The sequence below is a fragment of the Leiobunum rupestre genome, chromosome 1, assembly GCF_980474605.1.
Source record: "Leiobunum rupestre chromosome 1, qqLeiRupe1.1.hap1, whole genome shotgun sequence".
NCBI classification, from domain to species: Eukaryota; Metazoa; Arthropoda; class Arachnida; order Opiliones; family Sclerosomatidae; genus Leiobunum; species Leiobunum rupestre.
Window position 1 is genome coordinate 82,621,748 of NC_143384.1, and position 26,308 is coordinate 82,648,055.

Genomic DNA, 26,308 nt, shown 5'->3' on the forward strand with positions numbered 1-26,308 from the left:
CTATACAACATATCGCGTTGGTGGTATAGTGGTGAGCATAGCTGCCTTCCAAGCAGTTGACCCGGGTTCGATTCCCGGCCATCGCACGGGACTGTATCTTTATATGTTATTCCAGTGTATCGCTATGAATTATAATATATAATACCATATAACATATCGCGATGGTGGTATAGTGGTGAGCGTAGCTGCCTTCCAAGCAGTTGACCCGGGTTCAATTCCCGGCCATCGCACGAGACTTTATCTTTATATGTTATTCCAGTGTATCGCTATGAATTATAATATTTGTCACTATATATCATATCGCGATGGTGGTATAGTGGTGAGCATAGCTGCCTTCCAAGCAGTTGACCCGGGTTCGATTCCCGGCCATCGCACGAGACTGTATCTTTATATGTTATTCCAGTGTATCGCTATAAATTATAATATTTGTCACTATACATCATATCGCGATGGTGGTATAGTGGTGAGCATAGCTGCCTTCCAAGCAGTTGCCCCGGGTTCGATTCCCGGCCATCGCACGAGACTTTATCTTTATATGTTATTCCAGTGTATCGCTATGAATTATAATATTTGTCACTGTACATCATATCGCGATGGTGGTATAGTGGTGAGCATAGCTGTCTTCCAAGCAGTTGACCCGGGTTCGATTCCCGGCCATCGCACGAGACTTTATCTTTATATGTTATTCCAGTGTATCGCTATGAATTATAATATTTGTCACTATACATCATATCGCGATGGTGGTATAGTGCTGAGCATAGCTGCCTTCCAAGCAGTTGACCCGGGTTCGATTCCCGGCCATCGCACGAGGCTTTATCTTTATATGTTATTCCAGTGTATCGCTATGAATTATAATATTTGTCACTGTACATCATATCGCGATGGTGGTATAGTGGTGAGCATAGCTGCCTTCCAAGCAGTTGACCCGGGTTCGATTCCCGGCCATCGCACGAGACTGTATCTTTATATATTATTCCAGTGTATCGCTATGAATTATAATATTTGTCACTTAACATCATATCGCGATGGTGGTAAGGTGGTGAGCATAGCTGCCTTCCAAGCAGTTGACCCGGTTTCGATTCCCGGCCATCGCACGAGACTTTATCTTTATATGTTATTCCAGTGTATCGCTATGAATTATAATATTTGTCACTATACATCATATCGCGATGGTGGTATAGTGGTGAGCATAGCTGCCTTCCAAGCAGTTGACCCGGGTTCGATTCCCGGCCATCGCACGAGACTTTATCTTTATATGTTATTCCAGTGTATCGCTTTGAATTATAATATTTGTCACTATACATCACATCGCGATGGTGGTATAGTGGTGAGCATAGCTGCCTTCCAAGAAGTTGACCCGGGTTCGATTCCCGGCCATCGCACGAGACTTTATCTTTATATGTTATTCCAGTGTATCGCTATGAATTATAATATTTGTCACTGTACATCATATCGCGATGGTGGTATAGTGGTGAGCATAGCTGCCTTCCAAGCAGTTGACCCGGTTTCGATTCCCGGCCATCGCACAAGACTTTATATTTAGATGTTATTCCAGTGTATCGCTATGAATTATAATATTTTTAACTGTACAACATGTCGCGATGGTTGTATAGTGGTGAGCATAGCTGCATTCCAAGCAGTTGACCCGGGTTCGATTCCCGGCCATCGCACGAGACTTTATCTTTATATGTTATTCCAGTGTATCGCTATGAATTATAATATTTGTCACTGTACATCATATCGCGATGGTGGTATAGTGGTGAGCATAGCTGTCTTCCAAGCAGTTGACCCGGGTTCGATTCCCGGCCATCGCACGAGACTTTATCTTTATATGTTATTCCAGTGTATCGCTATGAATCACAATATTTGTCACTATACACCATATTGCGATGGTGGTATAGTGGTAAGCATAGCTACCTTCCAAGCAGTTGACCCGGGTTCGATTCCCGGCCATCGCACGAGACTTTATCTTTATATGTTATTCCAGTGTTTCGATATGAATTATAATATTTGTCACTATACATCATATCGCGATGGTGGTATAGTGGTAAGCATAGCTGCCTTCCAAGCAGTTGACCTTGGTTCGATTCCCGGCCATCGCACGAGACTGTATCTTTATATGTTATTCCAGTGTATCGCTATCAATTATAATATTTGTCACTATACAACATATCGCGATGGTGGTATAGTGGTGAGCATAGCTGCCTTCCAAGCAGTTGACCAGGTTTCGATTCCCGGCCATCGCACGAGACTGTATCTTTATATGTTATTCCAGTGTATCGCTATGAATTATAATATTTGTCACTATACATCATAACGCAATGGTGGTATAGTGGTGAGCATAGCTCCCTTCCAAGCAGTTGACCCGGGTTCGATTCCCGGCCATCGCACGAGACTGTATCTTTATATGTTATTCCAGTGTATCGCTATGAATTATAATATTTGTCACTATACATCATAACGCGATGGTGGTATAGTGGTGAGCATAGCTCCCTTCCAAGCAGTTGACCCGGGTTCGATTCTCGGCCATCGCACGAGACTGTATCTTTATATGTTATTCCAGTGTATCGCTATGAATCACAATATTTGTCACTATGCATCATATTGCGATGGTGGTATAGTGGTAAGCATAGCTGTCTTCCAAGCAGTTGACCCGGGTTCGATTCCCGGCCATCGCACGAGACTTTATCTTTATATGTTATTCCAGTGTATCGCTATGAATCACAATATTTGTCACTATACACCATATTGCGATGGTGGTATAGTGGTAAGCATAGCTACCTTCCAAGCAGTTGACCCGGGTTCGATTCCCGGCCATCGCACGAGACTTTATCTTTATATGTTATTCCAGTGTTTCGCTATGAATTATAATATTTGTCACTATACATCATATCGCGATGGTGGTATAGTGGTGAGCATAGCTCCCTTCCAAGCAGTTGACCCGGGTTCGATTCCCGGCCATCGCACGGGACTGTATCTTTATATGTTATTCCAGTGTATCGCTATGAATCACAATATTTGTCACTATACATCATATTGCGATGGTGGTATAGTGGTAAGCATAGCTACCTTCCAAGCAGTTGACCCGGGTTCGATTACCCGCCATCGCAAGGGACTGTATCTTTATATGTTATTCCAGTGTATCGCTATGAATCATTATATTTGTCGCCATTCATCATATCGCGATGGTGGTATAGTGGTGTGCATAGCTGCCTTCCAAGCAGTTGACCCGGTTTCTATTCCCGGCCATCGAACGAGACTGTATCTTTATATGTTATTCCAGTGTATCGCTATGAATTATAATATTTGTCACTATTTATCATAACGCAATGGTGGTATAGTGGTGAGCATAGCTGCCTTCCAAGCATTTGACCCGGGTTCGAACCCGGCCATCGTACGAGACTTTATCTTTATATGTTATTCCAGTGTATCGCTATGAATTATAATATTGGTCACTATACAACATATCGCGTTGGTGGTATAGTGGTGAGCATAGCTGCCTTCCAAGCAGTTGACCTGGTTTCTATTCCCGGCCATCGAACGAGACTGTTTCTTTATATGTTATTCCAGTGTATCGCTATAAATTATAATATTTGTCACTATACATCATATCGCGATGGTGGTATAGTGGTGAGCATAGGTGCCTTCCAAGCATTTGACCCGGGATCGAACCCGGCCATCGCACGAGACTTTATCTTTATATGTTATTCCAGTGTATCGCTATGAATTATAATATTCGTCACTATACAACATATCGCGTTGGTGGTATAGTGGTGAGCATAGCTGCCTTCCAAGCAGTTGACTCGGGTTCGATTCCCGGCCATCGCACGGGACTGTATCTTTATATGTTATTCCAGTGTATCGCTATGAATTATAATATATAATACCATATAACATATCGCGATGGTGGTATAGTGGTGAGCGTAGCTGCCTTCCAAGCAGTTGACCCGGGTTCAATTCCCGGCCATCGCACGAGACTTTATCTTTATATGTTATTCCAGTGTATCGCTATGAATTATAATATTTGTCACTATATATCATATCGCGATGGTGGTATAGTGGTGAGCATAGCTGCCTTCCAAGCAGTTGACCCGGGTTCGATTCCCGGCCATCGCACGAGACTGTATCTTTATATGTTATTCCAGTGTATCGCTATAAATTATAATATTTGTCACTATACATCATATCGCGATGGTGGTATAGTGGTGAGCATAGCTGCCTTCCAAGCAGTTGACCCGGGTTCGATTCCCGGCCATCGCACTAGACTTTATCTTTATATGTTATTCCAGTGTATCGCTATGAATTATAATATTTGTCACTATACATCATATCGTGATGGTGGTATAGTGGTGAGCATAGCTGCCTTCCAAGCAGTTGACCCGAGTTCGATTCCCGGCCATCGCTCGAGACTTTATCTTTATATGTTATTCCAGTGTATCGCTATGAATTATAATATTTGTCACTATACATCATAACGCGATGGTGGTATAGTGGTGAGCATAGCTGCCTTCCAAGCAGTTGACCCGGGTTCGATTCCCGGCCATCGCACGAGACTGTATCTTTATATGTTATTCCAGTGTATCGCTATGAATTATAATATTTGTCACTATACATCATAACGCGATGGTGGTATAGTGGTGAGCATAGCTCCCTTCCAAGCAGTTGACCCGGGTTCGATTCTCGGTCATCGCACGAGACTGTATCTTTATATGTTATTCCAGTGTATCGCTATGAATTATAATATTTGTCTTACACATCATATCGCGATGGTGGTAAGGTGGTGAGCATAGCTGCCTTACAAGCAGTTGACCGGGTTCGATTCCCGGCCATCGCACGGGACTGTATCTTTATATGTTATTCCAGTGTATCGCTATGAATCACAATATTTGTCACTATACATCATATTGCGATGGTGGTATAGTGGTAAGCATAGCTACCTTCCAAGCAGTTGACCCGGGTTCGATTAAACGCCATCGCAAGGGAATGTATCTTTATATGTTATTCCAGTGTATCGCTATGAATCATTATATTTGTCACCATTCATCATATCGCGATGGTGGTATAGTGGTGAGCATAGCTGCCTTCCAAGCAGTTGACCCGGTTTCTATTCCCGGCCATCGAACGAGACTGTATCTTTATATGTTATTCCAGTGTATCGCTATGAATTATAATATTTGTCACTATTCATCATAACGCGATGGTGGTATAGTGGTGAGCATAGCTGCCTTCCAAGCATTTGACCCGGGTTCGAACCCGGCCATCGTACGAGACTTTATCTTTATATGTTATTCCAGTGTATCGCTATGAATTATAATATTGGTCACTATACAACATATCGCGTTGGTGGTATAGTGGTGAGCATAGCTGCCTTCCAAGCAGTTGACCCGGTTTCTATTCCCGGCCATCGAACGAGACTGTTTCTTGATATGTTATTCCAGTGTATCGCTTTAAATTATAATATTTGTCACTATACATCATATCGCGATGGTGGTATAGTGTTGAGCATAGGTGCCTTCCAAGCATTTGACCCGGGATCGAACCCGGCCATCGCACGAGACTTTATCTTTATATGTTATTCCAGTGTATCGCTATGAATTATAATATTGGTCACTATACAACATATCATGTTGGTGGTATAGTGGTGAGCATAGCTGCCTTCCAAGCAGTTGACCCGGGTTCGATTCCCGGCCATCGCACGGGACTGTATCTTTATATGTTATTCCAGTGTATCGCTATGAATTATAATATATAATACCATATACCATATCGCGATGGTGGTTTAGTGGTGAGCGTAGCTGCCTTCCAAGCAGTTGACCTGGGTTCAATTCCCGGCCATCGCACGAGACTTTATCTTTATATGTTATTCCAGTGTATCGCTATGAATTATAATATTTGTCACTATATATCATATCGCGATGGTGGTATAGTGGTGAGCATAGCTGCCTTCCAAGCAGTTGACCCGGGTTCGATTCCCGGCCATCGCACGAGACTGTATCTTTATATGTTATTCCAGTGTATCGCTATAAATTATAATATTTGTCACTATACATCATATCGCGATGGTGGTATAGTGGTGAGCATAGCTGCCTTCCAAGCAGTTGACCCGGGTTCGATTCCCGGCCATCGCACGAGATTGTGTCTTTATATGTTATTCCAGTGTATCGCTATGAATTATAATATTTGTCACTTTACATCATATCGCGATGGTGGTATAGTGGTGAGCATAGCTGCCTTCCAAGCAGTTGCCCCGGTTTCGATTCCCGGCCATCGCACGAGACTTTATCTTTATATGTTATTCCAGTGTATCGCTATGAATTATAATATTTGTCACTGTACATCATATCGCGATGGTGGTATAGTGGTGAGCATAGCTGCCTTCCAAGCAGTTGACCCGGTTTCGATTCCCGGCCATCGCACGAGACTTTATATTTATATGTTATTCCAGTGTATCGCTATGAATTATAATATTTGTCAATATACATCATATCGCGATGGTGGTATAGTAGTGAGCATAGCTGCCTTCCAAGCAGTTGACCCGGGTTCGATTCCCGGCCATCGCACTAGACTTTATCTTTATATGTTATTCCAGTGTATCGCTATGAATTATAATATTTGTCACTATACATCATATCGTGATGGTGGAATAGTGGTGAGCATAGCTGCCTTCCAAGCAGTTGACCCGAGTTCGATTCCCGGCCATCGCTCGAGACTTTATCTTTATATGTTATTCCAGTGTATCGCTATGAATTATAATATTTGTCACTATACATCATATCGCGATGGTGGTATAGTGGTGAGCATAGCTGCCTTCCAAGCAGTTGACCCGGGTTCGATTCCCGGCCATCGCACGAGACTTTATCTTTATATGTTATTCCAGTGTATCGCTATGAATTATAATATTTGTCACTATACATCATATCGTGATGGTGGTATAGTGGTGAGCATAGCTGCCTTCCAAGCAGTTGACCCGGGTTCGATTCCCGGCCATCGCACGGGACTGTATCTTTATATGTTATTCCAGTGTATCGCTATGAATTATAATATATAATACCATATAACATATCGCGATGGTGGTATAGTGGTGAGCATAGCTGCCTTCCAAGCAGTTGACCCGGGTTCGATTCCCGGCCATCGCACGAGACTTTATCTTTATATGTTATTCCAGTGTTTCGCTATGAATTATAATATTTGTCACTATTCACCATATTGCGATGGTGGTATAGTGGTAAGCATAGCTACCTTCCAAGCAGTTGACCCCGGTTCGATTCCCCGCCATCGCACGAGACTTTATCTTTATATGTTATTCCAGTGTTTCGCTATGAATTATAATATTTGTCACTATACATCATATCGCGATGGTGGTATAGTGGTGAGCATAGCTGCCTTCCAAGCAGTTGACCTTGGTTCGATTCCCGGCCATCGCACGAGACTGTTTCTTGATATGTTATTCCAGTGTATCGCTTTAAATTATAATATTTGTCACTATACATCATGTCGCGATGGTGGTATAGTGGTGAGCATAGGTGCCTTCCAAGCATTTGACCCGGGATCGAACCCGGCCATCGCACGAGACTTTATCTTTATATGTTATTCCAGTGTATCGCTATGAATTATAATATTGGTCACTATACAACATATCGCGTTGGTGGTATAGTGGTGAGCATAGCTGCCTTCCAAGCAGTTGACCCGGGTTCGATTCCCGGCCATCGCACGGGACTGTATCTTTATATGTTATTCCAGTGTATCGCTATGAATTATAATATATAATACCATATAACATATCGCGATGGTGGTATAGTGGTGAGCGTAGCTGCCTTCCAAGCAGTTGACCCGGGTTCAATTCCCGGCCATCGCACGAGACTTTATCTTTATATGTTATTCCAGTGTATCACTATGAATTATAATATTTGTCACTATATATCATATCGCGATGGTGGTATAGTGGTGAGCATAGCTGGCTGCCAAGCAGTTGACCCGGGTTCGATTCCCGGCCATCGCACGAGACTGTATCTTTATATGTTATTCCAGTGTATCGCTATAAATTATAATATTTGTCACTATACATCATATCGCGATGGTGGTATAGTGGTGAGCATAGCTGCCTTCCAAGCAGTTGACCCGGGTTCGATTCCCGGCCATCGCACGAGATTGTATCTTTATATGTTATTCCAGTGTATCGCTATGAATTATAATATTTGTCACTTTACATCATATCGCGATGGTGGTATAGTGGTGAGCATAGCTGCCTTCCAAGCAGTTGCCCCGGGTTCGATTCCCGGCCATCGCACGAGACTTTATCTTTATATGTTATTCCAGTGTATCGCTATGAATTATAATATTTGTCACTGTACATCATATCGCGATGGTGGTATAGTGGTGAGCATAGCTGCCTTCCAAGCAGTTGACCCGGTTTCGATTCCCGGCCATCGCACGAGACTTTATATTTATATGTTATTCCAGTGTATCGCTATGAATTATAATATTTGTCAATATACATCATATCGCGATGGTGGTATAGTAGTGAGCATAGCTGCCTTCCAAGCAGTTGACCCGGGTTTGATTCCAGGCCATCGCACTAGACTTTATCTTTATATGTTATTCCAGTGTATCGCTATGAATTATAATATTTGTCACTATACATCATATCGTGATGGTGGTATAGTGGTGAGCATAGCTGCCTTCCAAGCAGTTGACCCGAGTTCGATTCCCGGCCATCGCTCGAGACTTTATCTTTATATGTTATTCCAGTGTATCGCTATGAATTATAATATTTGTCACTATACATCATATCGCGATGGTGGTATAGTGGTGAGCATAGCTGCCTTCCAAGCAGTTGACCCGGGTTCGATTCCCGGCCATCGCACGAGACTTTATCTTTATATGTTATTCCAGTGTATCGCTATGAATTATAATATTTGTCACTATACATCATATCGTGATGGCGGTATAGTGGTGAGCATAGCTGCCTTCCAAGCAGTTGACCCGGGTTCGATTCCCGGCCATCGCACGGGACTGTATCTTTATATGTTATTCCAGTGTATCGCTATGAATTATAATATATAATACCATATAACATATCGCGATGGTGGTATAGTGGTGAGCATAGCTGCCTTCCAAGCAGTTGACCCGGGTTCGATTCCCGGCCATCGCACGAGACTTTATCTTTATATGTTATTCCAGTGTTTCGCTATGAATTATAATATTTGTCACTATACACCATATTGCGATGGTGGTATAGTGGTAAGCATAGCTACCTTCCAAGCAGTTGACCCGGGTTCGATTCCCGGCCATCGCACGAGACTTTATCTTTATATGTTATTCCAGTGTTTCGCTATGAATTATAATATTTGTCACTATACATCATATCGCGATGGTGGTATAGTGGTGAGCATAGCTGCCTTCCAAGCAGTTGACCTTGGTTCGATTCCCGGCCATCGCACGAGACTGTATCTTTATATGTTATTCCAGTGTATCGCTATGAATTATAATATTTGTCACTATACAACATATCGCGATGGTGGTATAGTGGTGAGCATAGCTGCCTTCCAAGCAGTTGACCAGGTTTCGATTCCCGGCCATCGCACGAGACTGTATCTTTATATGTTATTCCAGTGTATCGCTATGAATTATAATATTTGTCACTATACATCATTACGCGATGGTGGTATAGTGGTGAGCATAGCTCCCTTCCAAGCAGTTGACCCGGGTTCGATTCCCGGCCATCGCACGAGACTGTATCTTTATATGTTATTCCAGTGTATCGCTATGAATTATAATATTTGTCACTATACATCATAACGCGATGGTGGTATAGTGGTGAGCATAGCTCCCTTCCAAGCAGTTGACCCGGGTTCGATTCTCGGCCATCGCACGAGACTGTATCTTTATATGTTATTCCAGTGTATCGCTATGAATTATAATATTTGTCTTACACATCATATCGCGATGGTGGTAAGGTGGTGAGCATAGCTGCCTTACAAGCAGTTGACCGGGTTCGATTCCCGGCCATCGCACGGGACTGTATCTTTATATGTTATTCCAGTGTATCGCTATGAATCACAATATTTGTCACTATACATCATATTGCGATGGTGGTATAGTGGTAAGCATAGATACCTTCCAAGCAGTTGACCCGGGTTCGATTACCCGCCATCACAAGGGACTGTATCTTTATATGTTATTCCAGTGTATCGCTATGAATCATTATATTTGTCACCATTCATCATATCGCGATGGTGGTATAGTGGTGAGCATAGCTGCCTTCCAAGCAGTTGACCCGGTTTCTATTCCCGGCCATCGAACGAGACTGTATCTTTATATGTTATTCCAGTGTATCGCTATGAATTATAATATTTGTCACTATTCATCATAACGCGATGGTGGTATAGTGGTGAGCATAGCTGCCTTCCAAGCATTTGACCCGGGTTCGAACCCGGCCATCGTACGAGACTTTATCTTTATATGTTATTCCAGTGTATCGCTATGAATTATAATTTTGGTCACTATACAACATATCGCGTTGGTGGTATAGTAGTGAGCATAGCTGCCTTCCAAGCAGTTGACCCGGGTTCGATTCCCGGCCATCGCACGAGATTGTATCTTTATATGTTATTCCAGTGTATCGCTATGAATTATAATATTTGTCACTTTACATCATATCGCGATGGTGGTATAGTGGTGAGCATAGCTGCCTTCCAAGCAGTTGCCCCGGGTTCGATTCCCGGCCATCGCACGAGACTTTATCTTTATATGTTATTCCAGTGTATCGCTATGAATTATAATATTTGTCACTGTACATCATATCGCGATGGTGGTATAGTGGTGAGCATAGCTGCCTTCCAAGCAGTTGACCCGGTTTCGATTCCCGGCCATCGCACGAGACTTTATATTTATATGTTATTCCAGTGTATCGCTATGAATTATAATATTTGTCAATATACATCATATCGCGATGGTGGTATAGTAGTGAGCATAGCTGCCTTCCAAGCAGTTGACCCGGGTTCGATTCCCGGCCATCGCACTAGACTTTATCTTTATATGTTATTCCAGTGTATCGCTATGAATTATAATATTTGTCACTATACATCATATCGTGATGGTGGTATAGTGGTGAGCATAGCTGCCTTCCAAGCAGTTGACCCGAGTTCGATTCCCGGCCATCGCTCGAGACTTTGTCTTTATATGTTATTCCAGTGTATCGCTTTGAATTATAATATTTGTCACTATACATCATATCGCGATGGTGGTATAGTGGTGAGCATAGCTGCCTTCCAAGCAGTTGACCCGGGTTCGATTCCCGGCCATCGCACGAGACTTTATCTTTATATGTTATTCCAGTGTATCGCTATGAATTATAATATTTGTCACTATACATCATATCGTGATGGCGGTATAGTGGTGAGCATAGCTGCCTTCCAAGCAGTTGACCCGGGTTCGATTCCCGGCCATCGCACGGGACTGTATCTTTATATGTTATTCCAGTGTATCGCTATGAATTATAATATATAATACCATATAACATATCGCGATGGTGGTATAGTGGTAAGCATAGCTACCTTCCAAGCAGTTGACCCGGGTTCGATTCCCGGCCATCGCACGAGACTTTATCTTTATATGTTATTCCAATGTTTCGCTATGAATTATAATATTTGTCACTTTACATCATATCGCGATGGTGGTATAGTGGTGAGCATAGCTGCCTTCCAAGCAGTTGACCTTGGTTCGATTCCCGGCCATCGCACGAGACTGTATCTTTATATGTTATTCCAGTGTATCGCTATGAATTATAATATTTGTCACTTTACATCATATCGCGATGGTGGTATAGTGGTGAGCATAGCTGCCTTCCAAGCAGTTGCCCCGGGTTCGATTCCCGGCCATCGCACGAGACTGTATCTTTATATGTTATTCCAGTGTATCGCTATGAATTATAATATTTGTCACCATATAACATATCGCGATGGTGGTATAGTGGTGAGCATAACTGCCTTCCAAGCAGTTGACCCGGGTTCGATTCCCGGCCATCGCACGAGACTTTATCTTTATATGTTATTCCAGTGTATCGCTATGAATTATAATATTTGTCACTATATATCATATCGCGATGGTGGTATAGTGGTGAGCATAGCTGCCTTCCAAGCAGTTGACCCGGGTTCGATTCCCGGCCATCGCTCGAGACTGTATCTTTATATGTTATTCCAGTGTATCGCTATGAATCACAATATTTGTCACTATACACCATATTGCGATGGTGGTATAGTGGTAAGCATAGCTACCTTCCAAGCAGTTGACCCGGGTTCGATTCCCGGCCATCGCACGAGACTTTATCTTTATATGTTATTCCAGTGTATCGCTATGAATTATAATATTGGTCACTATACAACATATCGCGTTGGTGGTTTAATGGTGAGCATAGCTGCCTTCCAAGCAGTTGACCCGGGTTCGATTCCCGGCCATCGCACGGGACTGTATCTTTATATGTTATTCCAGTGTATCGCTATGAATTATAATATTTGTCACCTTATAACATATCGCGATGGTGGTATAGTGGTGAGCATAACTGCCTTCCAAGCAGTTGACCCGGGTTCGATTCCCGGCCATCGCACGAGACTTTATCTTTATATGTTATTCCAGTGTATCGCTATGAATTATAATATTTGTCACTATACATCATATCGCGATGGTGGTATAGTGGTGAGCATAGCTGCCTTCCAAGCAGTTGACCCGGGTTCGATTCCCGGCCATCGCACGAGACTTTATCTTTATATGTTATTCTAGTGTATCGCTATGAATCACAATATTTGTCACTGTACACCATATTGCGATGGTGGTATAGTGGTAAGCATAGCTACCTTCCAAGCAGTTGACCCGGGTTCGATTCCCGGCCATCGCACGAGACTTTATCTTTATATGTTATTCCAGTGTTTCGCTATGAATTATAATATTTGTCACTATACATCATATCGCGATGGTGGTATAGTGGTGAGCGTAGCTGCCTTCCAAGCAGTTGACCCGGGTTCGATTCCCGGCCATCGAACGAGACTTTATCTTTATATGTTATTCTAGTGTATCGCTATGAATCATAATATTTGTCACTATGTATCCTATCGCGATGGTGGTATAGTGGTGAGCATAGCTGCCTTCCAAGCAGTTGACCCGGGTTCGATTCCCGGCCATCGCACGGGACTGTATCTTTATATGTTATTCCAGTGTATCGCTATGAATTATAATATTGGTCACTATACAACATATCGCGTTGGTGGTATAGTGGTGAGCATAGCTGCCTTCCAAGCAGATGACCCGGGTTCGGTTCCCGGCCATCGCACGAGACTTTATCTTTATATGTTATTCCAGTGTATCGCTATGAATTATAATATTTGTCACTATATATCATATCGCGATGGTGGTATAGTGGTGAGCATAGCTGCCTTCCAAGCAGGTGACCCGGGTTCGATTCCCGGCCATCGCACGAGACTGTATCTTTATATGTTATTCCAGTGTATCGCTATGAATTATAATATTTGTCACTATATATAATATCGCGATGGTGGTATAGTGGTGAGCATAGCTGCCTTCCAAGTAGTTGACCCGGGTTCGATTCCCGGCCATCGCACGGGACGGTATCTTTATATGTTATTCCAGTGTATCGCTATGAATTATAATATTGGTCACTATATAACATATCGCGATGGTGGTATAGTGGTGAGCATAGCTGCCTTCCAAGCAGTTGACCCGGGTTCGATTCCCGGCCATCGCACGGGACTGTCTCTTTATATGTTATTCCAGTGTATCGCTATGAATTATAATATTTGTCACCATATAACATATCGCGATGGTGGTATAGTGGTGAGCATAGCTGCCTTCCAAGCAGTTGACCCGGGTTCGATTCCCGGCCATCGCACGAGACTTTATCTTTATATGTTATTCCAGTGTATCGCTATGAATTATAATATTTGTCACTATATATCATATCGCGATGGTGGTATAGTGGTGAGCATAGCTGCCTTCCAAGCAGTTGACCCGGGTTCGATTCCCGGCCATCGCACGAGACTGTTTCTTTATATGTTATTCCAGTGTATCGCTATGAATTATAATATTTGTCACTTTACATCATATCGCGATGGAGGTTTAGTGGTGAGCATAGCTGCCTTCCAAGCAGTTGACCCGGGTTCGATTCCCGGCCATCGCACGAGACTTTATCTTTATATGTTATTCCAGTGTATCGCTATGAATTATAATATTGGTCACTATACAACATATCGCGTTGGTGGTTTAATGGTGAGCATAGCTGCCTTCCAAGCAGTTGACCCGGGTTCGATTCCCGGCCATCGCACGGGACTGTATCTTTATATGTTATTCCAGTGTATCGCTATGAATTATAATATTTGTCACCTTATAACATATCGCGATGGTGGTATAGTGGTGAGCATAACTGCCTTCCAAGCAGTTGACCCGGGTTCGATTCCCGGCCATCGCACGAGACTTTATCTTTATATGTTATTCCAGTGTATCGCTATGAATTATAATATTTGTCACTATATATCATATCGCGATGGTGGTATAGTGGTGAGCATAGCTGCCTTCCAAGCAGTTGACCCGGGTTCGATTCCCGGCCATCGCACGAGACTTTATCTTTATATGTTATTCTAGTGTATCGCTATGAATCACAATATTTGTCACTGTACACCATATTGCGATGGTGGTATAGTGGTAAGCATAGCTACCTTCCAAGCAGTTGACCCGGGTTCGATTCCCGGCCATCGCACGAGACTTTATCTTTATATGTTATTCCAGTGTTTCGCTATGAATTATAATATTTGTCACTATACATCATATCGCGATGGTGGTATAGTGGTGAGCGTAGCTGCCTTCCAAGCAGTTGACCCGGGTTCGATTCCCGGCCATCGAACGAGACTTTATCTTTATATGTTATTCTAGTGTATCGCTATGAATCATAATATTTGTCACTATGTATCCTATCGCGATGGTGGTATAGTGGTGAGCATAGCTGCCTTCCAAGCAGTTGACCCGGGTTCGATTCCCGGCCATCGCACGGGACTGTATCTTTATATGTTATTCCAGTGTATCGCTATGAATTATAATATTGGTCACTATACAACATATCGCGTTGGTGGTATAGTGGTGAGCATAGCTGCCTTCCAAGCAGTTGACCCGGGTTCGATTCCCGGCCATCGCACGAGACTTTATCTTTATATGTTATTCCAGTGTATCGCTATGAATTATAATATTTGTCACTATATATCATATCGCGATGGTGGTATAGTGGTGAGCATAGCTGCCTTCCAAGCAGGTGACCCGGGTTCGATTCCCGGCCATCGCACGAGACTGTATCTTTATATGTTATTCCAGTGTATCGCTATGAATTATAATATTTGTCACTATATATAATATCGCGATGGTGGTATAGTGGTGAGCATAGCTGCCTTCCAAGTAGTTGACCCGGGTTCGATTCCCGGCCATCGCACGGGACGGTATCTTTATATGTTATTCCAGTGTATCGCTATGAATTATAATATTGGTCACTATATAACATATCGCGATGGTGGTATAGTGGTGAGCATAGCTGCCTTCCAAGCAGTTGACCCGGGTTCGATTCCCGGCCATCGCACGGGACTGTCTCTTTATATGTTATTCCAGTGTATCGCTATGAATTATAATATTTGTCACCATATAACATATCGCGATGGTGGTATAGTGGTGAGCATAGCTGCCTTCCAAGCAGTTGACCCGGGTTCGATTCCCGGCCATCGCACGAGACTTTATCTTTATATGTTATTCCAGTGTATCGCTATGAATTATAATATTTGTCACTATATATCATATCGCGATGGTGGTATAGTGGTGAGCATAGCTGCCTTCCAAGCAGTTGACCCGGGTTCGATTCCCGGCCATCGCACGAGACTGTTTCTTTATATGTTATTCCAGTGTATCGCTATGAATTATAATATTTGTCACTTTACATCATATCGCGATGGAGGTTTAGTGGTGAGCATAGCTGCCTTCCAAGCAGTTGACCCGGTTTCGATTCCCGGCCATCGCACGAGACTGTATCTTTATATGTTATTCCAGTGTATCGCTATGAATTATAATATTTGTCACTATATATCATATCGCGATGGTGGTATAGTGGTGAGCATAGCTGCCTTCCAAGCAGGTGACCCGGGTTCGATTCCCGGCCATCGCACGAGACTGTATCTTTATATGTTATTCCAGTGTATCGCTATGAATCACAATATTTGTCACTATACACCATATTGCGATGGTGGTATAGTGGTAAGCATAGCTACCTTCCAAGCATTTGACCCGGGTTCGATTCCCGGCCATCGCACGAGACTTTATCTTTATATGTTATTCCAGTGTTTCGCTATGAATTATAATATTTGTCACTATACATCATATCGCGATGGTGGTATAGTGGTGAGCGTAGCTGCCTTCCAAGCAGTTGACCCGGGTTCGATTCCCGGCCATCGCACGAGACTGTATCTTTATATGTTATTCCAGTGTATCGCTATGAATTATAATATTTGTCACTATATATCATATCGCGATGGTGGTATAGTGGTGAGTATAACTGCCTTCCAAGCAGTTGACCCGGGTTCGATTCCCGGCCATCGCACGAGACTTTATCTTTATATGTTATTCTAGTGTATCGCTATGAATCATAATATTTGTCACTATGTATCATATCGCGATGGTGGTATAGTGGTGAGCATAGCTGCCTTCCAAGCAGTTGACCCGGGTTCGATTCCCGGCCATCGCACGGGACTGTATCTTTATATGTTATTCCAGTGTATCGCTATGAATTATAATATTGGTCACTATACAACATATCGCGTTGGTGGTATAGTGGTGAGCATAGCTGCCTTCCAAGCAGTTGACCCGGGTTCGATTCCCGGCCATCGCACGAGACTTTATCTTTATATGTTATTCCAGTGTATCGCTATGAATTATAATATTTGTCACTATATATCATATCGCGATGGTGGTATAGTGGTGAGCATAGCTGCCTTCCAAGCAGGTGACCCGGGTTCGATTCCCGGCCATCGCACGAGACTGTATCTTTATATGTTATTCCAGTGTATCGCTATGAATTATAATATTTGTCACTATATATCATATCGCGATGGTGGTATAGTGGTGAGCATAGCTGCCTTCCAAGCAGTTGACCCGGGTTCGATTCCCGGCCATCGCACGGGACGGTATCTTTATATGTTATTCCAGTGTATCGCTATGAATTATAATATTTGTCACTATATATCATATCGCGATGGTGGTATAGTGGTGAGCATAGCTGCCTTCCAAGCAGTTGACCCGGGTTCGATTCCCGGCCATCGCACGAGACTGTTTCTTTATATGTTATTCCAGTGTATCGCTATGAATTATAATATTTGTCACTTTACATCATATCGCGATGGAGGTTTAGTGGTGAGCATAGCTGCCTTCCAAGCAGTTGACCCGGTTTCGATTCCCGGCCATTGCACGAGACTGTATCTTTATATGTTATTCCAGTGTATCGCTATGAATTATAATATTTGTCACTATACATCATAACGCGATGGTGGTATAGTGGTGAGCATAGCTGCCTTCCAAGCAGCTGACCCGGGTTCGATTCCCGGCCATCGCACGAGACTGTATCTTTATATGTTATTCCAGTGTATCGCTATGAATTATAATATTGGTCACTATACTTCATATCGCGATGGTGGTATAGTGGTGAGCATAGCTGCCTTCCAAGCAGTTGACCCGGGTTCGATTCCCGGCCATCGCACGAGACTGTATCTTCATATATTATTCCTGTGTGTCGCTATGAATTATAATATTTGTCACTATATATCATAACGCGATATTGGTATAGTGGTGAGCATAGCTGCCTTCCAAGCAGTTGACCCGGGTTCGATTCCCGGCCATCGCACGAGACTGTATCTTAACATGTTATTCCAGTGTATCGCTATGAAACATAATATTTGTCACTATACATCATATCGCGATGGTGGTATAGTGGTGAGCATAGCTGCCTTCCAAGCAGTGAACCCGGGTTCGATTCCCGGCCATCGCACGAGACTTTATCTTTATATGTTATTCCAGTGTATCGCTATGAATTATAATATTTGTCACTATACATCATATAGTGGTGAGCATAGCTGCCTTCCAAGCAATTGACCGGGTTCGATTCCCGGCCATCGCACGGGATTGTTTCTTTATATGTTATTCCAGTGTATCGCTATGAATCACAATATTTGTCACTATACATCATATTGCGATGGTGGTATAGTGGTAAGCATAGCTACCTTCCAAGCAGTTGACCCGGGTTCGATTACCAGCCATCGCACGGGACTGTATCTTTATATGTTATTCCAGTGTATCGCTATGAATTATAATATTTGTCACTATACATCAATCGCGATGGTGGTATAGTGGTGAGCAAAGCTGCCTTCCAATGGGGTCGCTGCTAGGTTTGGTTGTGAACGGTTCGTCTTTTTTCGCTCCGTTTTCGCTAAGCCTGTTTGCCGCCTTTAAGGTGTTATTTTAGTTCAAGTTTTTTTTCTTCTCTGTTAAAACCTTTTTATCTAGTTTCGGTTTCTTGCGGGTGATTCCCCTCCTGGGTCTTCTGATCCAGGATGGATATTATTAAACGGTCGGTTTTTGTGGATTTTGAAGGAAAATTACCGAAGTTTGACGATGTTGCGGAGGCGGTGAAAATTCAATATGGTTTGGATGCGGTGAAATCTGTTGTTCCGTCCACGGGCGTCTACATTTTGGTATTTTCGTCTGAAACTTTGATTAATGATGCGATTGACACTGGGTTGGAGGTAGACAGCATTACTTATGCGATTTCGAGCGTCACCAAAAAAACTGTTACGGCAAATTTTTTCGGCCTTCCGGATTATGTTACTGATGAGGCGTTGCTGGCGAAGTTGACGATGATGGGCTGCGAAGTCAGAGGTACGATTTCGTGGCGGGAAAAAGCCGGGTTCTATTGTGGTATCCGATCAGTCCGTTTGACGCTCCCGGAAGGTAAATCAGCGTTACCTTACAGTCTTCGAGTTCCGGATGTCTTAAATAGAGAAAATTCTTACCGTGTCACTCATGAATCGCAAGTTAAAGTCTGTAATATGTGTCTAGCATCCGATCATTTATATAAGGATTGCCCTCAATTTATTTGCCGTAAATGTAAAACACAAGGTCATGCTGTGCGTAATTGCCCTACTTGGGAACGCCCTGCAGTGGAGATGAAGGGACAGGAGCGTGGACAACCCCCTGTCATTGTCGCGGGGGGATCGATTGATCAATTCGCTGAGGGTCGTAAGGATGCCGTCGATGGTCCTGGTTTATTGGGTGCCGGACATGAAGACGTTCATATTGCCACTCCTAACGCAACGCCGATGTCTCAGGGAATGGGCGCCGACCAAGTGGGCCGCGTCAAACCGACTGGTGAAGCTCAAAGGGGTTCCAAGCACCGGATCTCATCTGGTGACACCGATTCAGCTACTAATCCGTCTACAGGTCCTCCGCACAAGATATTTCAGAAGTTGCCATCGGGTCAATGGACCCAAATTAATTAGAATCCAAATGCCGGTGAAAATTCTGACGATTAATGTAGGCGGTTTGCGCGATGTAGAGAAGATGCGAAAGTTGGTTTTGTGGGCGAAGCATTATGATGTGTTGTTGTTGCAAGAGACTCATTGGGAGGCGTCTCATGTAAGTACTTTTCGGACTTTTTTTTCGGGTGCGGTCTACGTGGACTTGAACTTGGACACCAAGTTTTGCGGTGTGGCAATTTGTATTTCGCGGTTACTTGATTTTAAAGAATGTAATTTGATAAGTTCTAACGAGGGCCGGTATATTTTTATTTCCGCTGAAATTGAAGGCGAGAAAGTTGATTTAGGTTCTGTTTATGCCCCAACCGATGCGGTCAATAGATCTATTTTTATGCAAAATTTAATTCCCATTGTTCGTGTGTTAAATCGTCCGCTATTGGGCGGTGATTTTAATGATATTGTTTCTCGAGTTTTTGATCGGCGGTCGCCTGCCAAGATTACGGTGAGTGGAATGACGAATCTTCATCGCTGGGTCTCTTATCTCTCGTTGGTAGACATTTGGCGGTTGCAACATAAAAAAACATTCGATTATACGCGATCGGGGGTGGTTTTTGGTAACTTTGTGAGTTCTCGAATTGATTATTTTTTTGCTTTACATTCAGACGTATATAATATTTCAAAGTGTATGCATGTTTTTTGTAGTTTCTCTGACCATAAGGGTGTTTCTCTGATTTTTGAACCTAGTGGTATTCTTAGGGGGTCCGGAACTTGGAGTTTTAATTCTACTTTTTTAGAAGACGCACTTTTTTGCACGGCCATCGAGCGGACAGTTAAAAATAGTTATTCTTGGCCTTGTTATTTAACCGATATCTTTGAGTGGTATGATGCTTTAAAAGTTAAAATACGGGAGTACTGCATTTTTTACGGGCGTCACAAAGCGTTGATGAAGCGGGCTGTATGGGCGGACTTACAAAATAGGCTTCGAGACCTACAAGATTCGCCATTAAAAACAGATACGATTTTAGACGAAATAGCTGCGGTAACGAGTAAATTACGAGATATGGAAGATAACGATTTGCAGGGTGCATTAGTTCGTTCGAGGTTGGAGTGGAGAGATTTGGGGGAACGCCCCACTCAGTATTTTTTGCGGCTGGAGAAATTTCGTCAGCGTCAACGTCAAATGACTTCTCTGACTCTCCCTTCGGGGGCGATTATCAAAGATCCTGCGTTAATAAGGGAGGAAGTGTTCCGTTTTTATTCGGAGTTGTATACACGAGGCGTTACGTCTCAAGCCGCTACTGACAATTTGAAGAATTTAATATCAGGGAGGCTTACTGAAGGTGACCGCGATTCCGCGAAGCCGTCGTGACCTGGAGCGACATTTACACGGAGTTAACTAATTTGACCGGAGGGAAGGCCCCCGGTAGAGATGGCTTTACCAATGAGTTCCTGCGTTTCTTTATCCCTCTAATTAAAGATGACTTTATGCGCTTGGTTGCCGAATGCGAAGCCCGTGGCCTTTTGCCGAATAGCATGCGAGAAGGGATGGTGGTTTTGTTGCCTAAATCGGGGGATTTGACTCTTCTGAAAAATTGGAGGCCAATTACCCTATTGAATGGCGATAGGAAACTCCTTGCTAAGGTTTTTACTCGCCGTGTTTCGCCGCTTTTACCTTTAATTACGTCATCGTGTCAAACTGGTGGCATTCGTGGGCGTACCATTTCCGATACTCCCCGTTTTCTGTCTGATGTCATGGAGTTTTTAAAAATGGAAAATAGGCCAGGGATTTTTCTTCAACTCGATTTGTTAAAAGCGTTCGATCGGGTGGAATGGCCGTATCTATTTGCAATCTTAGAAGCCTTTGGTTTCGGCGCACGCTTCCGCGCTTGGATTCAGATGTTTTTAGTTGGCGCCAAGACAGCTATTAAGCTTCATGGATATGTTACCGATTCTTTTGTCATTAGCCGCTCGGTTCGTCAAGGGTGTCCGCTCAGTCCTTTGCTGTACGTTCTATCATCTGAACCTTTTTGCGCCTTACTCGAAACGGACAAACGTATATGTCGGATAATGCTCACGGACTTAACACCGTCCCCTGTGGTGTTTCAACATATTGATGACACTTCCATTCTCGTCACTGGGCCTAGGGATGTTACTTACCTTTTGGAGGATATTGAACTTTATTGCCAGTCTTCGGGAGCTGCCATCAATCTTGCAAAAAGTTCTGGTTGTTGGCTCGGCTCCTTGCGATTTCACGCGGACCAGACTGTGGCTGGGCTTGTTATTAGCACCCGTTCAATAAAGGTATTGGGCGTAACCTTGGGCTATGACCATGACGTCGTTGCCACGATGAACTGGGAGGGCCGGTATGAAAAATTTAAAAATGTCCTACACGTTTGGAAGGGTCGTAGTCTGACCATTTTTGGGAAAGTCATTATCATTAACGTGTTAGGAGCGTCGATATTGTGGCATATGCTGGAGGTTTTTGATTTACCGGACCGCTGGTTCTCTGATTTTAAGCGGCTCATGTTGGATTTTATTTGGAAGGATCGCCCACATTCTATATCGTACGAAACCTTAACTCGCCATAAGAGTCAAGGCGGGTTTGGATTAATCAATCTTCGGATCAAACAGAAGGTACTTCGTCTGAAGGAATGTTTGCAGCTCGCTACCGGGTCCAAGCCTTCGCATGTCGCATGCGTTGCGTCTCGGTTCTTTGACGAATATGGCGGCGGACTTCGTCAGGGTCTCTCAATGCTACGGATTAGAATTGAACGTCGTCTGCTTTGCGCTATGCCGAAACGCCATGGATCAATGTTATTGGCTTGGAAAGAGTTCTTGGCTCTCACGCGATGGACCTTGGTTCCTTTGACCAACCCTATTATGGAGCCCCTATTTTATAACTCAAATCTTTTAATCATGAACATTTCTTTGGCTGAGCGGCGTCTTCTTGCTTCTTGTGGCGTGGTCTACCTGAAAGATATTTGCTACGAGGTCATCCTGGGGTTTCTTCCATATGAAGCCTTTTTGGAATTGACCGCAGATTCCGGAATCGGTCGCCGTCGGTTGTTGCAAATTTTTCAAAGGATCAAAGATTCTCTCCCTCCCGCGGTACATCGAGTGATACATAGTAAAGAGGTCTACGAGCTTGAGACACGGCCAACGTTCGCGCTAGTCGCGGACACAGGGATCTCTGTGGAATTGGACAAAATTACATCTACGTCAATTTCCAAAACTTTCAATGCCGTAAACCCGATTCCGGAATCGAATGGTGAAGAACGTTGGCGGGCTTACTTCGGGGGCCCTTTACAGAAGTTCCGGGTTCCATCACTTGTCAATTCTACGTTGGGTCCCCGTTTGTCAAGTATGAATCTCCGAGTGTATCATATGGGGTTCATGGTCAAGCAGCGGCTATTTCGCGCCGGCATAACAGACGATGATCAGTGCCCGCTTTGTGGCATTGAAAATGAGACAGTTTCGCATTTATTTTTGGAATGTCAAGATACGCACGAATGGCTCGATTGGTTATTTTCTTCAGTGTTGTCGCTGTACACGCTTTTTGGTGAAAAGGACATGTGGACGCGTTATATCGTCTTTGGACTCAAGCCTAAAACTGCGGACTCTAAAGAGCATTGGGAGGTCGCGTCCATATTAACTGCTATTGCCAAAGAAGCCATTTGGAGTAATCGTTGTTTGTACAATTTGGGGCAGATAACCAATAAGCGTACGCTTTTTTCCCGTTTTCGTGCTCTCATAAAAACTGAGGCTCGGTACCGCGTGCAATGGCTACTCATAAGCCAGGTTGTACGGCCGCAATAGATATTTTTCGTAACATATGAGGGGTCAATAATCTTCGAGATATCCTTATGGTCATTAATATTTAAAGTACTTTATTGAAATGTGTATTTTGTTGTATTTGCAGTAGTTATTATTTTCTATAACTGAGGATTTTTTATCAATGATATTTTGCTTATTTATTTTTCATGTTGTTTCTAACTTCAATTGTGTAATGCTTTTAATAACACTGCTTCACATATATATAACATTGCTGGATGTACGTAGGTTTAAATTCTTAAATTTGTTTTAAATATTAACACTGTGCAATAATGCATGTAACAAAATAAAAATTTTAATAAAAAAAAAAGATGGACTGCTAATCCATTGGGCATTGCCCGCGTGGGTTCGAATACCATCCCCGGCGCTCAATCTCGTTTAAAAAAAAAAAAAAAAAGCTGCCTTCCAAGCAGTTGACAAGGGTTCGATTCCCGGCCAACGCACGAGACTTTATCTTTATATGTTATTCCAGTGTATCGCTATGAATTATAATATTTGTCACTATATATCACATCGCGATGGTGGTATAGTGGTGAGCATAGCTGCCTTCCAAGCAGTTGACCCGGGTTCGATTCCCAGCCATCGCACGGGACTGTATCTTTATATGTTATTCCAGTGTATCGCTATGAATTATAATATTTGTCACTATACATCATATCGCGATGGTGGTATAGTGGTGAGCATAGCTGCCTTCCAAGTAGTTGACCCGGGTTCGATTCCCGGCCATCGCACGAGACTTTATCTTTATATGTTATTCCAGTGTATCGCTATGAATTATAATATTTGTAACTATACATCATATCGCGATGGTGGTATAGTGGTGAGCATAGCTGCCTTCCAAGCAGTTGACAAGGGTTCGATTCCCGGCCATCGCACGAGACTGTATCTTTATATGTTATTCCAGTGTATCGCTATGAATTATAATATTTATCACTATACATCAATCGCGATGGTGGTATAGTGGTGAGCAAAGCTGCCTTCCAAGCAGTTGACAAGGGTTCGATTCCCGGCCATCGCACCAGACTGTATCTTTATATGTTATTCCAGTGTATCGCTATGAATTATAATATTTGTCACTATACATCAATCGCGATGGGGGTATAGTGGTGAGCATAGCTGCCTTCCAAGCAGTTGACCCGGGTTCGATTCCAGGCCATCGCACGAGACTGTATCTTTATATGTTATTCCTGTGTATCGCTATGAGTTATAATATTTGTCACTACACATCATATCGCGATGGTGGTATAGTGGTGAGCAAAGCTGCCTTCCAAGCAGTTGATAAGGGTTCGATTCCCGGCCATCGCACGAGACTGTATCTTTATATGTTATTCCAGTGTATCGCTATTAATTATAATATTTGTCACTATACATCAATCGCGATGGTGGTATAGTGGTGAGCAAAGTGCCTTCCAAGCAGTTGACAAGGGTTCGATTCCCGGCCATCGCACGGGACTGTATCTTTATATGTTATTCCAGTGTATCGCTATGAATTATAATATTTGTCACTATACATCAATCGCGAGGGGGGTATAGTGGTGAGCATAGGTGCCTTCCAAGCAGTTGACCCGGGTTCGATTCCAGGCCATCGCACGAGACTGTATCTTTATATGTTATTCCAGTGTATCGTTATGAATTATAATATTGGTCATTATACATCATATTGCAATGGTGGTATAGTGGTAAGCATAGCTGCCTTCCAAGCAGTTGACCGGGTTCGATTCCCGGCCATCGTACGAGGCTGTATCTTTATATGTTATTCCTGTGTATCGCTATGAGTTATAATATTTGTCACTTAACATCATATCGCGATGGTGGTATAGTGGTGAGCATAGCTGCCTTCCAAGCAGTTGACCCGGGTTCGATTCCCGGCCATCGCATGAGACTTTATCTTTATATGTTATTCCAGTGTATCGCTATGAATTATAATATTTGTCACTATACATCATATCGCGATGGTGGTATAGTGGTGAGCATAGCTGCCTTCCAAGCAATTGATCGGGTTCGATTCCCGGCCATCGCACGGGACTGTTTCTTTATATGTTATTCCAGTGTATCGCTATGAATCACAATATTTGTCACTATAAATCATATTGCGATGGTGGTATAGTGGTGAGCATAGCTGCCTTCCAAGCAGTTGACCCGGTTTCGATTCCCAGCCATCGCACGAGACTGTATCTTTATATGTTATTCCAGTGTATCGCTATGAATTATAATATTTGTCACTACACATCGTATCGCGATGGTGGTATAGCGGTGAGCATAGCTGCCTTCCAAGCAGTGGACCCGGGTTCGATTCCCGGCCCTCGCACGAGACTTTATCTTTATATGTCATTCCAGTGTATCGCTATGAATTATAATATTTGTCACTATACATCATATCGCGATGGTTGTATAGTGGTGAGCATAGCTGCCTTCCAAGCAGTGGACCCAGGTCCGATTCCTGGCCATCGCACGAGATTTTTATCTTTATATGTTATTCCAGTGTATCGCTATGAATTATAATATTTGTCACTATACATCATATCGCGATGGTGGTATAGTGGTGAGCATAGCTGCCTTCCAAGCAGTTGACCGGGTTCGATTCCCGGCCATCGCACGGGACTGTATCTTTATATGTTATTCCAGTGTATCGCTATGAATAATTATATTTGTCACCATGCATCATATCGCGATGGTGGTATAGTGGTGAGCATAGCTGCCTTCCAAGCAGTTGACCCGGGTTCGATTCCCGGCCATCGCACGAGACTTTACCTTTATATGTTATTCCAGTGTATCGCTATGAATTATAATATTTGTCACTATACATCATATCGCGATGGTGGTATAGTGGTGAGCATAGCTGCCTTCCAAGCAGTTGACCCGGGTTCGATTCCCGGCCATCGCACGAGACTGTATCTTTATATGTTATTCCAGTGTAT

General features: G+C 43.2%; 58 non-coding genes across 58 annotated transcripts; all 58 read left to right on the forward strand.

Annotated features, from left to right (window-relative positions):
* The first annotated feature begins 14 nt into the window (after nt 1–14).
* TRNAG-UCC (transfer RNA glycine (anticodon UCC)) lies at nt 15–86 on the forward strand. The gene has a single exon. It is a non-coding gene; the product is annotated as a tRNA-Gly (tRNA).
* A 72-nt stretch (nt 87–158) lies between these two features.
* TRNAG-UCC (transfer RNA glycine (anticodon UCC)) lies at nt 159–230 on the forward strand. Its single transcript has one exon. It is a non-coding gene; the product is annotated as a tRNA-Gly (tRNA).
* Nucleotides 231–302: 72 nt separating this feature from the next.
* TRNAG-UCC (transfer RNA glycine (anticodon UCC)) lies at nt 303–374 on the forward strand. Its single transcript has one exon. It is a non-coding gene; the product is annotated as a tRNA-Gly (tRNA).
* Nucleotides 375–446: 72 nt separating this feature from the next.
* On the forward strand, nt 447–518 carry TRNAG-UCC (transfer RNA glycine (anticodon UCC)). The gene has a single exon. It is a non-coding gene; the product is annotated as a tRNA-Gly (tRNA).
* A 72-nt stretch (nt 519–590) lies between these two features.
* Nucleotides 591–662, forward strand: TRNAG-UCC (transfer RNA glycine (anticodon UCC)). The gene has a single exon. It is a non-coding gene; the product is annotated as a tRNA-Gly (tRNA).
* Nucleotides 663–878: 216 nt separating this feature from the next.
* On the forward strand, nt 879–950 carry TRNAG-UCC (transfer RNA glycine (anticodon UCC)). Its single transcript has one exon. It is a non-coding gene; the product is annotated as a tRNA-Gly (tRNA).
* A 216-nt stretch (nt 951–1,166) lies between these two features.
* TRNAG-UCC (transfer RNA glycine (anticodon UCC)) lies at nt 1,167–1,238 on the forward strand. The gene has a single exon. It is a non-coding gene; the product is annotated as a tRNA-Gly (tRNA).
* A 504-nt stretch (nt 1,239–1,742) lies between these two features.
* On the forward strand, nt 1,743–1,814 carry TRNAG-UCC (transfer RNA glycine (anticodon UCC)). Its single transcript has one exon. It is a non-coding gene; the product is annotated as a tRNA-Gly (tRNA).
* Nucleotides 1,815–2,606: 792 nt separating this feature from the next.
* Nucleotides 2,607–2,678, forward strand: TRNAG-UCC (transfer RNA glycine (anticodon UCC)). The gene has a single exon. It is a non-coding gene; the product is annotated as a tRNA-Gly (tRNA).
* A 1,222-nt stretch (nt 2,679–3,900) lies between these two features.
* TRNAG-UCC (transfer RNA glycine (anticodon UCC)) lies at nt 3,901–3,972 on the forward strand. Its single transcript has one exon. It is a non-coding gene; the product is annotated as a tRNA-Gly (tRNA).
* Nucleotides 3,973–4,044: 72 nt separating this feature from the next.
* TRNAG-UCC (transfer RNA glycine (anticodon UCC)) lies at nt 4,045–4,116 on the forward strand. The gene has a single exon. It is a non-coding gene; the product is annotated as a tRNA-Gly (tRNA).
* A 72-nt stretch (nt 4,117–4,188) lies between these two features.
* On the forward strand, nt 4,189–4,260 carry TRNAG-UCC (transfer RNA glycine (anticodon UCC)). Its single transcript has one exon. It is a non-coding gene; the product is annotated as a tRNA-Gly (tRNA).
* Nucleotides 4,261–4,476: 216 nt separating this feature from the next.
* Nucleotides 4,477–4,548, forward strand: TRNAG-UCC (transfer RNA glycine (anticodon UCC)). Its single transcript has one exon. It is a non-coding gene; the product is annotated as a tRNA-Gly (tRNA).
* A 1,364-nt stretch (nt 4,549–5,912) lies between these two features.
* On the forward strand, nt 5,913–5,984 carry TRNAG-UCC (transfer RNA glycine (anticodon UCC)). The gene has a single exon. It is a non-coding gene; the product is annotated as a tRNA-Gly (tRNA).
* Nucleotides 5,985–6,056: 72 nt separating this feature from the next.
* TRNAG-UCC (transfer RNA glycine (anticodon UCC)) lies at nt 6,057–6,128 on the forward strand. The gene has a single exon. It is a non-coding gene; the product is annotated as a tRNA-Gly (tRNA).
* A 648-nt stretch (nt 6,129–6,776) lies between these two features.
* On the forward strand, nt 6,777–6,848 carry TRNAG-UCC (transfer RNA glycine (anticodon UCC)). The gene has a single exon. It is a non-coding gene; the product is annotated as a tRNA-Gly (tRNA).
* A 72-nt stretch (nt 6,849–6,920) lies between these two features.
* On the forward strand, nt 6,921–6,992 carry TRNAG-UCC (transfer RNA glycine (anticodon UCC)). Its single transcript has one exon. It is a non-coding gene; the product is annotated as a tRNA-Gly (tRNA).
* Nucleotides 6,993–7,064: 72 nt separating this feature from the next.
* TRNAG-UCC (transfer RNA glycine (anticodon UCC)) lies at nt 7,065–7,136 on the forward strand. Its single transcript has one exon. It is a non-coding gene; the product is annotated as a tRNA-Gly (tRNA).
* Nucleotides 7,137–7,639: 503 nt separating this feature from the next.
* Nucleotides 7,640–7,711, forward strand: TRNAG-UCC (transfer RNA glycine (anticodon UCC)). The gene has a single exon. It is a non-coding gene; the product is annotated as a tRNA-Gly (tRNA).
* Nucleotides 7,712–7,783: 72 nt separating this feature from the next.
* TRNAG-UCC (transfer RNA glycine (anticodon UCC)) lies at nt 7,784–7,855 on the forward strand. Its single transcript has one exon. It is a non-coding gene; the product is annotated as a tRNA-Gly (tRNA).
* Nucleotides 7,856–7,927: 72 nt separating this feature from the next.
* Nucleotides 7,928–7,999, forward strand: TRNAG-GCC (transfer RNA glycine (anticodon GCC)). Its single transcript has one exon. It is a non-coding gene; the product is annotated as a tRNA-Gly (tRNA).
* A 72-nt stretch (nt 8,000–8,071) lies between these two features.
* Nucleotides 8,072–8,143, forward strand: TRNAG-UCC (transfer RNA glycine (anticodon UCC)). Its single transcript has one exon. It is a non-coding gene; the product is annotated as a tRNA-Gly (tRNA).
* Nucleotides 8,144–8,215: 72 nt separating this feature from the next.
* TRNAG-UCC (transfer RNA glycine (anticodon UCC)) lies at nt 8,216–8,287 on the forward strand. The gene has a single exon. It is a non-coding gene; the product is annotated as a tRNA-Gly (tRNA).
* A 504-nt stretch (nt 8,288–8,791) lies between these two features.
* TRNAG-UCC (transfer RNA glycine (anticodon UCC)) lies at nt 8,792–8,863 on the forward strand. Its single transcript has one exon. It is a non-coding gene; the product is annotated as a tRNA-Gly (tRNA).
* A 216-nt stretch (nt 8,864–9,079) lies between these two features.
* Nucleotides 9,080–9,151, forward strand: TRNAG-UCC (transfer RNA glycine (anticodon UCC)). Its single transcript has one exon. It is a non-coding gene; the product is annotated as a tRNA-Gly (tRNA).
* Nucleotides 9,152–10,660: 1,509 nt separating this feature from the next.
* Nucleotides 10,661–10,732, forward strand: TRNAG-UCC (transfer RNA glycine (anticodon UCC)). The gene has a single exon. It is a non-coding gene; the product is annotated as a tRNA-Gly (tRNA).
* Nucleotides 10,733–11,236: 504 nt separating this feature from the next.
* TRNAG-UCC (transfer RNA glycine (anticodon UCC)) lies at nt 11,237–11,308 on the forward strand. The gene has a single exon. It is a non-coding gene; the product is annotated as a tRNA-Gly (tRNA).
* Nucleotides 11,309–11,812: 504 nt separating this feature from the next.
* TRNAG-UCC (transfer RNA glycine (anticodon UCC)) lies at nt 11,813–11,884 on the forward strand. Its single transcript has one exon. It is a non-coding gene; the product is annotated as a tRNA-Gly (tRNA).
* A 72-nt stretch (nt 11,885–11,956) lies between these two features.
* TRNAG-UCC (transfer RNA glycine (anticodon UCC)) lies at nt 11,957–12,028 on the forward strand. Its single transcript has one exon. It is a non-coding gene; the product is annotated as a tRNA-Gly (tRNA).
* Nucleotides 12,029–12,100: 72 nt separating this feature from the next.
* TRNAG-UCC (transfer RNA glycine (anticodon UCC)) lies at nt 12,101–12,172 on the forward strand. The gene has a single exon. It is a non-coding gene; the product is annotated as a tRNA-Gly (tRNA).
* Nucleotides 12,173–12,532: 360 nt separating this feature from the next.
* Nucleotides 12,533–12,604, forward strand: TRNAG-UCC (transfer RNA glycine (anticodon UCC)). Its single transcript has one exon. It is a non-coding gene; the product is annotated as a tRNA-Gly (tRNA).
* Nucleotides 12,605–12,676: 72 nt separating this feature from the next.
* On the forward strand, nt 12,677–12,748 carry TRNAG-UCC (transfer RNA glycine (anticodon UCC)). Its single transcript has one exon. It is a non-coding gene; the product is annotated as a tRNA-Gly (tRNA).
* Nucleotides 12,749–13,108: 360 nt separating this feature from the next.
* TRNAG-UCC (transfer RNA glycine (anticodon UCC)) lies at nt 13,109–13,180 on the forward strand. The gene has a single exon. It is a non-coding gene; the product is annotated as a tRNA-Gly (tRNA).
* Nucleotides 13,181–13,540: 360 nt separating this feature from the next.
* Nucleotides 13,541–13,612, forward strand: TRNAG-UCC (transfer RNA glycine (anticodon UCC)). Its single transcript has one exon. It is a non-coding gene; the product is annotated as a tRNA-Gly (tRNA).
* A 72-nt stretch (nt 13,613–13,684) lies between these two features.
* Nucleotides 13,685–13,756, forward strand: TRNAG-UCC (transfer RNA glycine (anticodon UCC)). Its single transcript has one exon. It is a non-coding gene; the product is annotated as a tRNA-Gly (tRNA).
* Nucleotides 13,757–13,828: 72 nt separating this feature from the next.
* On the forward strand, nt 13,829–13,900 carry TRNAG-UCC (transfer RNA glycine (anticodon UCC)). Its single transcript has one exon. It is a non-coding gene; the product is annotated as a tRNA-Gly (tRNA).
* Nucleotides 13,901–13,972: 72 nt separating this feature from the next.
* TRNAG-UCC (transfer RNA glycine (anticodon UCC)) lies at nt 13,973–14,044 on the forward strand. The gene has a single exon. It is a non-coding gene; the product is annotated as a tRNA-Gly (tRNA).
* Nucleotides 14,045–14,404: 360 nt separating this feature from the next.
* Nucleotides 14,405–14,476, forward strand: TRNAG-UCC (transfer RNA glycine (anticodon UCC)). Its single transcript has one exon. It is a non-coding gene; the product is annotated as a tRNA-Gly (tRNA).
* A 72-nt stretch (nt 14,477–14,548) lies between these two features.
* On the forward strand, nt 14,549–14,620 carry TRNAG-UCC (transfer RNA glycine (anticodon UCC)). Its single transcript has one exon. It is a non-coding gene; the product is annotated as a tRNA-Gly (tRNA).
* Nucleotides 14,621–14,980: 360 nt separating this feature from the next.
* Nucleotides 14,981–15,052, forward strand: TRNAG-UCC (transfer RNA glycine (anticodon UCC)). Its single transcript has one exon. It is a non-coding gene; the product is annotated as a tRNA-Gly (tRNA).
* Nucleotides 15,053–15,124: 72 nt separating this feature from the next.
* Nucleotides 15,125–15,196, forward strand: TRNAG-UCC (transfer RNA glycine (anticodon UCC)). Its single transcript has one exon. It is a non-coding gene; the product is annotated as a tRNA-Gly (tRNA).
* A 216-nt stretch (nt 15,197–15,412) lies between these two features.
* On the forward strand, nt 15,413–15,484 carry TRNAG-UCC (transfer RNA glycine (anticodon UCC)). Its single transcript has one exon. It is a non-coding gene; the product is annotated as a tRNA-Gly (tRNA).
* Nucleotides 15,485–15,556: 72 nt separating this feature from the next.
* On the forward strand, nt 15,557–15,628 carry TRNAG-UCC (transfer RNA glycine (anticodon UCC)). The gene has a single exon. It is a non-coding gene; the product is annotated as a tRNA-Gly (tRNA).
* A 72-nt stretch (nt 15,629–15,700) lies between these two features.
* On the forward strand, nt 15,701–15,772 carry TRNAG-UCC (transfer RNA glycine (anticodon UCC)). Its single transcript has one exon. It is a non-coding gene; the product is annotated as a tRNA-Gly (tRNA).
* A 72-nt stretch (nt 15,773–15,844) lies between these two features.
* On the forward strand, nt 15,845–15,916 carry TRNAG-UCC (transfer RNA glycine (anticodon UCC)). The gene has a single exon. It is a non-coding gene; the product is annotated as a tRNA-Gly (tRNA).
* A 504-nt stretch (nt 15,917–16,420) lies between these two features.
* TRNAG-UCC (transfer RNA glycine (anticodon UCC)) lies at nt 16,421–16,492 on the forward strand. Its single transcript has one exon. It is a non-coding gene; the product is annotated as a tRNA-Gly (tRNA).
* A 72-nt stretch (nt 16,493–16,564) lies between these two features.
* Nucleotides 16,565–16,636, forward strand: TRNAG-UCC (transfer RNA glycine (anticodon UCC)). Its single transcript has one exon. It is a non-coding gene; the product is annotated as a tRNA-Gly (tRNA).
* Nucleotides 16,637–16,708: 72 nt separating this feature from the next.
* Nucleotides 16,709–16,780, forward strand: TRNAG-UCC (transfer RNA glycine (anticodon UCC)). Its single transcript has one exon. It is a non-coding gene; the product is annotated as a tRNA-Gly (tRNA).
* A 72-nt stretch (nt 16,781–16,852) lies between these two features.
* On the forward strand, nt 16,853–16,924 carry TRNAG-UCC (transfer RNA glycine (anticodon UCC)). The gene has a single exon. It is a non-coding gene; the product is annotated as a tRNA-Gly (tRNA).
* Nucleotides 16,925–17,140: 216 nt separating this feature from the next.
* TRNAG-UCC (transfer RNA glycine (anticodon UCC)) lies at nt 17,141–17,212 on the forward strand. Its single transcript has one exon. It is a non-coding gene; the product is annotated as a tRNA-Gly (tRNA).
* Nucleotides 17,213–17,284: 72 nt separating this feature from the next.
* TRNAG-UCC (transfer RNA glycine (anticodon UCC)) lies at nt 17,285–17,356 on the forward strand. Its single transcript has one exon. It is a non-coding gene; the product is annotated as a tRNA-Gly (tRNA).
* A 216-nt stretch (nt 17,357–17,572) lies between these two features.
* On the forward strand, nt 17,573–17,644 carry TRNAG-UCC (transfer RNA glycine (anticodon UCC)). Its single transcript has one exon. It is a non-coding gene; the product is annotated as a tRNA-Gly (tRNA).
* A 72-nt stretch (nt 17,645–17,716) lies between these two features.
* On the forward strand, nt 17,717–17,788 carry TRNAG-UCC (transfer RNA glycine (anticodon UCC)). Its single transcript has one exon. It is a non-coding gene; the product is annotated as a tRNA-Gly (tRNA).
* A 216-nt stretch (nt 17,789–18,004) lies between these two features.
* On the forward strand, nt 18,005–18,076 carry TRNAG-UCC (transfer RNA glycine (anticodon UCC)). The gene has a single exon. It is a non-coding gene; the product is annotated as a tRNA-Gly (tRNA).
* Nucleotides 18,077–24,049: 5,973 nt separating this feature from the next.
* TRNAG-UCC (transfer RNA glycine (anticodon UCC)) lies at nt 24,050–24,121 on the forward strand. Its single transcript has one exon. It is a non-coding gene; the product is annotated as a tRNA-Gly (tRNA).
* Nucleotides 24,122–25,195: 1,074 nt separating this feature from the next.
* TRNAG-UCC (transfer RNA glycine (anticodon UCC)) lies at nt 25,196–25,267 on the forward strand. The gene has a single exon. It is a non-coding gene; the product is annotated as a tRNA-Gly (tRNA).
* Nucleotides 25,268–26,058: 791 nt separating this feature from the next.
* TRNAG-UCC (transfer RNA glycine (anticodon UCC)) lies at nt 26,059–26,130 on the forward strand. The gene has a single exon. It is a non-coding gene; the product is annotated as a tRNA-Gly (tRNA).
* Nucleotides 26,131–26,202: 72 nt separating this feature from the next.
* TRNAG-UCC (transfer RNA glycine (anticodon UCC)) lies at nt 26,203–26,274 on the forward strand. The gene has a single exon. It is a non-coding gene; the product is annotated as a tRNA-Gly (tRNA).
* Nucleotides 26,275–26,308: the final 34 nt, after the last annotated feature.